Source organism: Rosa rugosa, chromosome 2 (assembly GCF_958449725.1).
Source record: "Rosa rugosa chromosome 2, drRosRugo1.1, whole genome shotgun sequence".
NCBI classification, from domain to species: Eukaryota; Viridiplantae; Streptophyta; class Magnoliopsida; order Rosales; family Rosaceae; genus Rosa; species Rosa rugosa.
Genome location: NC_084821.1, coordinates 57,130,516 through 57,140,815, shown reverse-complemented (window position 1 = coordinate 57,140,815; position 10,300 = coordinate 57,130,516). Strand labels below are relative to the sequence as shown.

Below are 10,300 nucleotides of genomic sequence, written 5' to 3'. Positions count from 1 at the left end.
ATTACTTACTTTAGGTATGAGGCATATATATATGAGTATAGTTTATCTGTTTTAGAAGTTGGCCCGAGTGCAAAAAGTCTTGAACAGCAGCAGTCACTTCTGCCCCAATAGTTTCCCAATAATGTTGGAAAAATATAGGAGGCATTCCATCTGGACCGGGTGACTTGGTTGGATACATTTGAAAGAGGGCATCCTTCACTTCCTCACATGAATAAGGCACACAAAGCATAGAATTCATCTCCGCTGACACACAAGGTTGCAGAGCTGCTAGTGTTTGCTGTAATGCCTCGTTATCAATAACTCCAGCTGTGTACATACGTGAAAAATAATCAGTAACTATATTTTCCACTCCGACATCATCTTCAAACCAAGTGCCCTCATTATCAAACAACCCAATGACAAAGTTTTTTCGTTTGCGATTAGAAGCCTTTCGATGAAAATACCCAGTATTCCTGTCCCCATCTTTAAACCAAGCTATCTTAGCTCGTTGAGACCAGTAAGCCTCATCTTGAGATAGCAGCAGTTCTAATTGAGCCATAAGGTCAACCTTTTCTTCCTTAAGTTCAGTAGAGTGAGGGAGCCCCATAATCACCTCCAATCTTTGTCTAACTGCCAACATTGCTTTTTGTCGATCCCCAAAAGTAGCTCTCTACCATCGATCCAAAGCAATACTAGTTCTCTCAATTTTCTTAGACACATAGAACAAAGGTTGTCCATTAACTACCGAACACCAATGATTCTGAACTAGCGGATCACACTCAGCATTTTGAAGCCAGAAAGTCTCAAACTTGAAACGATGGAATCGATGTGGCTTAGCAATAGGCTTCGAACTTACTTGTAAGAGAATCGAAATATGAACTGACTTACTTGGTGGAAGATGAATAACCCTAGAATGCATGAACAGATCTAGCCATGTTGGAGTGGCCACTGCTCTATCCAAACACAACTTTGTCTCAGAATCACTCCAAGTATATGGAACTCCAAAGTAGCCCAGGTCAATTAAATTAGCATAGCCCAAAAATTCACGAAACCCTCGCATTTGGCGCTCTAACCGGACTCTTAAGTTAGAAACCAATGGAATCAATCAATATAGTTTTTTTCTTTTTTGCTCAAATAGCGATAAGAAAGGCCGTGTTTTCGCCGTTGTTGCAAAATTGGTCTCGTCCGGCGGCGCCCGGACTTCTGGGGTGGCCTCCGGCCTTACCGCCGTCTTGGGGTGTGCTGCCAGACGGGAGATCGATAGCTACTGCCCTTGGGACTATGTCGGAGAGGGTTTTTCCCGGCTTTGTCAGTTTGGTTTCGCTGGGCTGGAGGCGGAGGCGGTGGGTTGTGTTGTTACAGGCCGGTTGTCAATCCCTGTGGAGGTTTTCTTGGATCAATGGCGCTTACATGGTTTTTCGATAGGTGGCGGTGCGGGGCTGTGGGAAACTAGATCGGGGGACTGTGTTGTTTGGTGTGATGCAGGTTGGCGTTGAGCTCGGGACAGTTTTGGATCACTACATGCCATGGTGATATGAATCGTGACGATGTGGGTTGGCGGCTAGGGTCAGACCAAACTAGGCCGGAATATGACGTACGACGAGGGTTGGGAGCAGATGGTGGACTGGGCCCGAGCCAGGTTGATGGGCCGTGTGGATCTTCTTGGTTGACTACCCTATTGGGCTTCAGGTTGTTAGGCTCCGGTTTCTACCCTAGTCCAATAGCTTCTAATTTGGGATAGGGTTTAAGCTCTTGGCCCAAACCTATTTTTTAGTTTTTTGTCTAATTACAATAAGTTTCTTGTATTACGAACCTAACGAGTGTAGTTTTGCTTGTCTATTCACTATGTTTTTCATAGCTTATAGGCTCACTTTTAAGTGAGCGATAAGTTCAAATATAGTTGGTCTATCCTATGTACCACTGTGGCTCCTCCACGAATCCTTGTTCTGGTCATTGTTATGTATCAGCAGGTGGGTATGTAATGACCTTCTTGGCATACGCTATTATCAATGGAATTACCAATACTTCAAAAAAAAAAAAAAAAAAAAAAAAAAAAAAAAAAATATATATATATATATATATATATATATATATATATATATATATAATTTTAACCGAACCAATTATTTAATTTTGTTCAAGATTATATTGATTACTATAATAAAATCAAGCAAGGAAGCAATGACCTAGTAACTAGTATCAAACCATGAATACGTTAACACATTAAGAACATCAAAACTAGTTAGATCAATATTGGATGAGGTCCAAACTTCAAATATCTCCTTCACTTAACATATAAAAAAATTGATGACAATCAAACTTTTATCATTAAGCATTGTTCCACAATCACTAAGTTTCATGCATATCGGTACAATATTGTTGGACTTTTTTTTTTTTTTTTTTTGAACATTGTATTGTTGGACACATTAATCTTGGAGGGGAATTATTTTGTGGTTTCAGACTACCACGTGACACTGCCATGTGGTAGTCCAAGCCAAAAGCATCACTCAAACACAAATCGTATGGGCCAATAACATCAATCTGAACTACCACGTGTACTATGGTCCAGGACCACCTAATAATTTCCCAATCTTGAAAGTATTATTGGACTCTAGATACGGTTTTGGAATACCTTAAAACTTTTTTCTTTTATCAATATATATAATTTCTAGTAAATTGCTAGATAATTTTGGTACTATAAAACTTACTTCTAGAAAGAAAATGAAGACTGAGCTGTGACAAGCAAAGTATTCGACTAAGTGTTGTAGAATGATGATGATTCTATTGTATGGCGTTGTAATGGTGTGTCAATAGTAAAGCGATGTATTGGATACAGCGCCTCACGACAGACAAACCCGTGATGATGATGATTATCTTGTTGAGCTTGTTTCAAGGTTATTTCATCGATCGGCCTAAGTTTATGTAGTGAGCTTAAACAAATTACTCTCTCTCTCTCTCTCTCTCATATGCAATCTAAATTGCGTACAAAGGAAAATAGGCAAAGAACTCAGCAATATAGAAATAGAAATTAGGTTCTCATCCAATAGATAAACAAAACTAATTGAAAGTCATAACTAGTTATACGTTCATGATTCAGGGCTTCAACAACCCCTAACTACTAAAAAATTAGTTATTCATGGAAAGAAAAAGGATTAAATTCAGTTTACTCCCCTGAACTTTGGGCCTAAAATCAGATTGCAATTGGTCCCTCTTTCTAAAATCGATTACGATGGTCCCTATACTCTCAAATGACATCACCCGAGTCCAAAATTTGAATTTGGCTCGAAAAATGATGTTAGATGCTGAGTTGGAGCCGACATGGGGGCCCACTTTTCAGACTTTAAACCCCATAAGGAGGGCAAAATAGACATTTCCAATTTTTCTAATTTTTTTCTCTTTTTAAAATTTTTTCTCTATATTCTCTCTCTCTATCTCTCTCTCTCTCAGCCTTCAAGGCCCAAGCTCCACTGAGCCTAGAAGGAGTCTCAACCTTACCCACATCCCCAAATCTGCTAGCGCCACCACCGCCTACTTAGTCGCCGCTTCTACTTCCACTTTAGTCGTCGCACTCACCACAAAACCTGCCTCCGAGACTAGGACCACCACTCCAGTCACCAAAACAAATCTGCGCAAACAAAATACGATCTGGGGAGATCCAAACACTCTTCTGCCACCAACCATCATCATCATCCCCGACAGTGATACCACCACCAACGACGCCGCCCATAGTATGGAGGCCAACCACTAGCACCAGCCAAAAACCTGAAAGCCCAATTCTCCGATCAGACCAACTCGAGTCTAAGGAATCTTGCAGCCCCACGTCGACAGCGTCACCCTGCCCCAAACGTTGCATCGAAGAGGAGAGTGAACTCGGCGCCGTGGTTCGTACTCGGGTTTGCATTCGTAACCCGATCCATACTCCGATCCGGGCTTGTGGGATCCATACTGAGGTCTACTGGGCCTGGATCCATACTCTCCTCCACCTTCCGCACCCTCCTCATGATCGGGTCGTCCACCAAATCCTGGTCGGGGCTTGGGACGCTGGTAGCCTGCTATACTCATTATTGAGGGCCTCGTCGGCGTAGGCGGAGGGCTTGCTACAAGAGGAGAGATCGGGGCGTTCGTAGTCGTCTTGATCTGCGAGAGAGAGAAGAAAAGAGAGAATCTCGAGATTTCAAAAAAAAAAAAAAAAAACAGAGAGAGAGAGAGAATATAGAGAAAAAATTAAAAAAAAAGAAAAAAAATTGGAAATGTCTACTTTGCCCGCCTTGTGGGGTTTAAAGTCTGAAAAGTGGGCCCCCATGTCGGCTCCAACTCAGCAGCTGACGTCATTTTTCGAGCCAAATTCAAATTTTGGACTCGGGTGATGTCATTTGCTCGGAAAAACCTAATAAACACAAAAGTAAATGAATAAAGAGAAAAATAAGTTAACAAAGATTAATATAGGGATTAACATTATAAACGTCTCATAATATGCTCCTATTAGGAGGGAATCCCATCGCCAAAATGATGAGATTATGGTGCAGCAATAGAAACATTGAAAGGGGGAGATCCACAAGTCCAGAAGACTCGCCAGCCAGGGACCACAAACGCCATCGTCGTAGGCCAAGGAAATCGGCCGGAAAAACCCTAGGGTTAGCCACCGCAAAGAAGAGAGAGTGATTGCTCTCATTTTTTGAATAATAAAGAGATTTTGACCATTTACCCTAATTCTAGGGATTTTTTTCCCACTTACCCTATTAAGTTTTTTTAATTCCCCCTTACTCATGAAGACTCTAATAAGGTCTTCCCTAATATCCAATATATATATAAAGACTATTTTACTCTCACCCTTTGTTACATAGAGAGAGAGAGAGAGAGTGGAAGAGAGAGAAACCACAGGAGATTTCGCCGGAGTCTCATCACCGGCCGCCACCCACCAGACTTCTCTAAAAACCTCACCGGATGTCCCTTAAGAGGTCGTTGAAGATCTCATAGATCGTCGGAAATGCTTATTGCCCTCAATAAACCTCTATTGCCCTCCAATAGAACTTGCGGTCGCCGGAATAGGAACTAATCTCCCTAAATTTAGACAAATAAAACTTTTATTAAAGAAAAAAAAATGAGGAGATTACATCAATTCAAAACGTTTATTGCTCCCCAATAGAACTTTCGGTCGCCGGAATGAGAACTAATTTCTCTAAATTTAGACAAATAAAACTTTTATTAAAGGAAAAAACAAGGAGATTACATCAATCCAAAATGTCTATTGCCCCCCTAATAGACCTTTAACAGACCTATATTGCCCCAATAGAACCTTTTCTTTTTATTTTCTTTCCTTCTGAGCCTTCTGCCCCCATTTGACCCAAAAAAAAAAAAAAAAAAGGAGACAAGGCCTGGTCAAATTTAATTATGGCTGGTCACATTGGGTATCCCATCAATATATCGTAATGAGGTGGAAAAGATGAGAATATATGAAATTGAAATTCAGAGGTGTGGTCTGACTGCACCGTCGCCGGAGATAGGCCATGAGCAGTGCGCAACAGAGCCAATGGTGACCGGAGACCACCAGGTACTGCAGAGACGCCGCGAACACTCTGACATCCCTGCCGGTGGCGCTTTTGTGCCAGAAAAAGGTGTCGCTGGTGTCGAATTTGAGACGTCATTCGGTCCAGTTCTTCGATTTGCAATCAATTGGCTCCGAATTGGGGACTTGATTTTAGTTTGGGGTTTGGTTGGGGTTATCAAGCTCCAGGCAAAGTCCGACACCGACGGTGTTTGCTTTGACCTCTCCGACGTCCCAGCCAGATCGACTTGGAGAACAATACAAATCGGAGAGAGGTCGGGGAGAGAGAGAGAGAATACAGAGTGGCAATAGTTGTAATTCATTAATTAGGTTGAGGGCAAAATGGTCATTTGCTGTAAATTGAGTTATTGGAAATAAAAATATGTTGCTGGGGTAAATGAGATAATTTTTGCTCATTTTGATTTTTTTGGTTAAGGACTCTAATAACAATTATTTGTTTGACTTCACAACTGATTCTTGAACAAGAAAAAAGGAAAAATTTTTGCTCACTACCCTGTACTTTCAAGGGTTCATCAGTTCAGTCCCTACACTTCTAATTTAATCAAAAAATTCCTCGCACTCTCCAATTTCATCAAATCTATCCATTTCGTCACTACCCTGTCATTTTTCTCTGTTAAGGTGCTGACTTGGCTAGCTGAGGACTAATATGGCAGTTTTGTGGGACCTTCTCACAAGGAAAATTTCTGAAATACCTATACAAGTATAAACACAAACTCCGTCTTCTTCAACACCCCAAGCATCACTCTCCACCTCTCTCTCCTCTCACTTTCTCTCTCTAATGATCTCCATGAAAGAACCACCTCTCTCTCGTCGCCCCCTTTCAAACCCTAACCCTAATCCTCCACCACCAATGGCCTCCTCCCCCAACCACACCCTTAACGGCGATTTAAACACCCACGCCTCCAAAAAGCCTAAACTTTCCTTCATCACGCCCTCCGAAATCGTCGCCGAATTCTCCCATCACGACCCCAATGTTGCCCGAATCAACAATGGCAGCTTCGGGTCCTGCCCTGACTCCATCATCCAGGCCCAGCGCCGCTGGCAGCTCAAGTACCTTTCCCATCCCGATCACTTCTACTTCAACGACCTCAAAAACAGCATCCTCCACTCTCGAACCATCATCAAGGATCTCATCAACACCGACCACGTCGACGAGGTCTCCATCGTCGACAACGCCACCACCGCTGCTGCCATTGTCCTCCAGCAGGCCGCCTGGGGCTTCTCCGAGAGCAAATTCGAGAAGGGCGACGCTGTTGTCATGCTCCAGTAGTGTACGGAGTCGTAGAAGTCCATTGAGGCCTATATCACTCAGCGTGTATGTCATTGAGGTACCCTTGTCATTTCCTTTGAATTCTAATGATGAGACTGTAACCGAGTTTAAGAAAGCTTTGGAAAAAGGGAAGGCGAATGGGAGGAGGGTTAGGCTATATATCTGTGATTGATCATATTACTTCAATGCCTTGTGTGGTTATACCTGTTAAGGAGTTGGTTAAGATTTGTAGGGAGGAGGGGGTTGATCAGGTTTTCTTCAATGCGGCTCACATCATTGGGTGTATGGGTATGTTGGGAATTTTTCTTGTGAGAAGGTCCCACAAAACTGCCAGATCAGACCTTAGCTGGCCACGTCAGCACCTTCACAAAGAAAATTGACGGAATAGTGACGGAATAGATCGATTTGATGAAATTGGAGAGTGCGAGGACTTTTTTGAATAAATTAGAAGTTCAGGGACTGAACTGATGAACTCTTGAAAGTACAGGGTAGTAAGCAAAATTTAATCCAAGAAAAAACTTGACAACTTGTTTTCTTAATTCTTCTCTCTTTCAAAATGTGCATCTATAGTCATTTGCCTTTTCTGTTTCCCTAAACCGAACTCAATCCTTGATCTTTTGGAGTGCATACACCACATTTGGTATATGTTTTTCACTTTGTAGCAAAAAGTGGTTTAATGTCACTATTGCTTGAAAGACCTCTTTTGGAGAAACAACCGGTAAAACACAACTGCCATCAGGATTATGATCATCATCATTATGTGTATCCATTACCCCTTGAATAATCTCTTCATCGGTACGATTTTTCATTATTGCATCATTTTCACTTGGATAATTCAAAACGAGTTCCACAATCATCAGCATTCTATAATTTAGACTAGAAATGACTTGAGATAATTATTGGATACTAACTTTAATGTACATCAAACATAAAATACTTTCTAAATTAATACTTTATTATTTTATCAGTAAATTAATAATTATTGATTTATCGATTCAATAATAATTCCGCTAAATTAATAATTTTTCATGATCCCAACCTTATTAGTCATTAATTTATCGAAGTTTTACGGTGATTAAAATTCAATTATACACCCAAAAAAATGGGGAACTAATACAAGACTCCAAATAAATTAAAAAAAAAAAAAAACGCTCAAACCAAAACTCAAATGAAAACAAAACCCTAATGAGAATAAGGCAAGCTAGAGAAGACAGTACCCGCCACTCGTCTTTGCCACCCAATTAACCTACCGCCACACCAACATTGAAAATTTGCTCAAATGGTCAAAAGACTCAAAACCTACCTAAAATTGAAAGATCAACACCAAAAAGTTTCGAAATCACCCAATCCATGCAAAATTGAATTTAAATTTCGAACATCCAATTGTGATCTAATTCTAAATGATTACCTATATTTCAAAAAAAAAAAAACACATGAAACAAAAGCATGCTCCATTTTCCAAAGTGATTTATAAACTTGTGAAAGTGACTATATATGATACCACAATGTGATCTAGTTCTTAATAATCACCTACATTACACAATCACAAGTATATAAACACAAGAATCAAAGGCATGCTAAACATAATATATATTAACAAAGACAAGACACATACCTGATGTGGGGAAGAGTCAAACGTCATTAGGGCAAGTCTTAGACTTTTGCAGGTCTCTAAGTCCGAGTAATTTCTCAATGGGGTGAGTGAGTGTATAACTCATTGTCTAGAGAATGCAAGGACATCGACTAATTATATAGAGGTTGATATTATGATTCTTCCCATAAAAGTAATCCTAATACTAAAGTCATTAATTGTTATTGTAATTACTTCGTATAAATAATGATGAGTCTACAAAATAATTCTTACACCAATACCAATGAACAAGGAACATCTCCGCCGTGAAGTAAAAAACAAAGCTAGAGTTGTTGCCTTGTTGGAAACTAAAACCACAATGGTACTAGACGAAGGTGTAGATGCAAGCACCAAAGTCAGTAAGTCACTATTCTGTACAGCTCCATTTTACCATAAGCATCGGAATATGTTAGGATGTGGCTGCGAGAGTCCACCTCAGGAATCCACCCAAGGACTTAATTTGATGATGGGAAGAAGAACTTTGATGAGCCATGCAATGCAAAATTTAATTATGAGGTTCAAGAGTATATATCCATAGAAGATCTGGGAGAGAGGAAAAGAAAACATAAAGAAGAAGAAGAGAGAGAGACTGATAGAGCCGTTAAGAAAACGAATGACTCCAACTCCGTCAGAGGGGCAAACGGAGCCACTAGAGGTTGAAGCATGCCACCGACTCTCAACGATGGCAGCTTAGAGAGCGAGAGAAGAGTCTAATTCAAAAATATTACACGATTTTAACATTCTTTCCATATTTTACACATATGTCACCTTATATAAAAGTCTCGGTGCGTACAATTATGCTGTCATTCAATTAATTCATTTGGCCAACTGATGCAAAGTTGTGTAGTTAATTCTTACTAATTTTGTGCATATGCATTACCAAATTTGTCAATTCTTTCTTTAAATATGCAATATTTAATCCAATGACCTGCCATATTTGGTTCAACCTAAATTTCTTACTCCTTTTGCTGCCTATATATTTTCAATAGTACTACTTCACTAGATAAGCAAAATTTAATCCAGCCACCTGCCGTATTTGGTTCAACCTTATCAACCGTAATATATTTCATCCTATCTCAAATGATCGACTAATAAGGATGTCGTTTCATTGGTTCATTATATTTAAACATAAATAGTTTATATTTAAACCGTCTTACTATTTAGTGCCTATATATTTCATAGTTTGCTAATTCATTACATAGGAAAATTTTAACACAATGACCTGCCGTATTTGGTTTAACATGATCAGTACATTGTCATTAGTACTAATAACGATATGACCAACGAAATGTTGAGTTAAAGATACTGAATTTAATATCTACTTCAATGACTTGTCATATTCACTTCAAGTCTCGTTTACATTTTTGGCAAGTAATTTTAGCCTTTTCCACCTTGATTTTCATTTGCTTTTTCTCATGGACTTCAAAATCTCTTCCTCAGTAACACATGAACTAGCAAACAAAATGACCATATCTACTCTCTAGTGGAGTGTTAATGTCTTATTTAGCTAAGTTATCCAAATGATTTAAAATACAATTATGAAGTAATGGATTTGTACTTGAGGAAGTAAAAATACACATGAGCATTTATCATGAGGTTGAAATTGTAGGCAACACAACGAAAAATCGATAGTATAAATTACATTGGTTAAAGGTAAATAATGAAATCAAAATATTAATTGTTAGTTGGAGTCATAACTGTCATTTCTCAAATCTTATGCATTTCTACCTTCTTAACTCAGGGGATTAAATTCCCTTGTCATCATGTCATAATCCCCCTACCACCTTTACAAAGATTTACCCGAGACATTAAGGTGCTCCACAAACTACTTCGATAACATTCCTAACTGAGTCTA

The 10,300-nt window shown here is 39.6% G+C and overlaps 1 pseudogene; it reads left to right on the top strand.

Moving 5' to 3' along the window:
• Nucleotides 1–6,395: 6,395 nt before the first annotated feature.
• On the top strand, nucleotides 6,396–7,599 carry LOC133731120 (probable L-cysteine desulfhydrase, chloroplastic; annotated as a pseudogene).
• The last annotated feature ends 2,701 nt before the right edge of the window (nucleotides 7,600–10,300 follow it).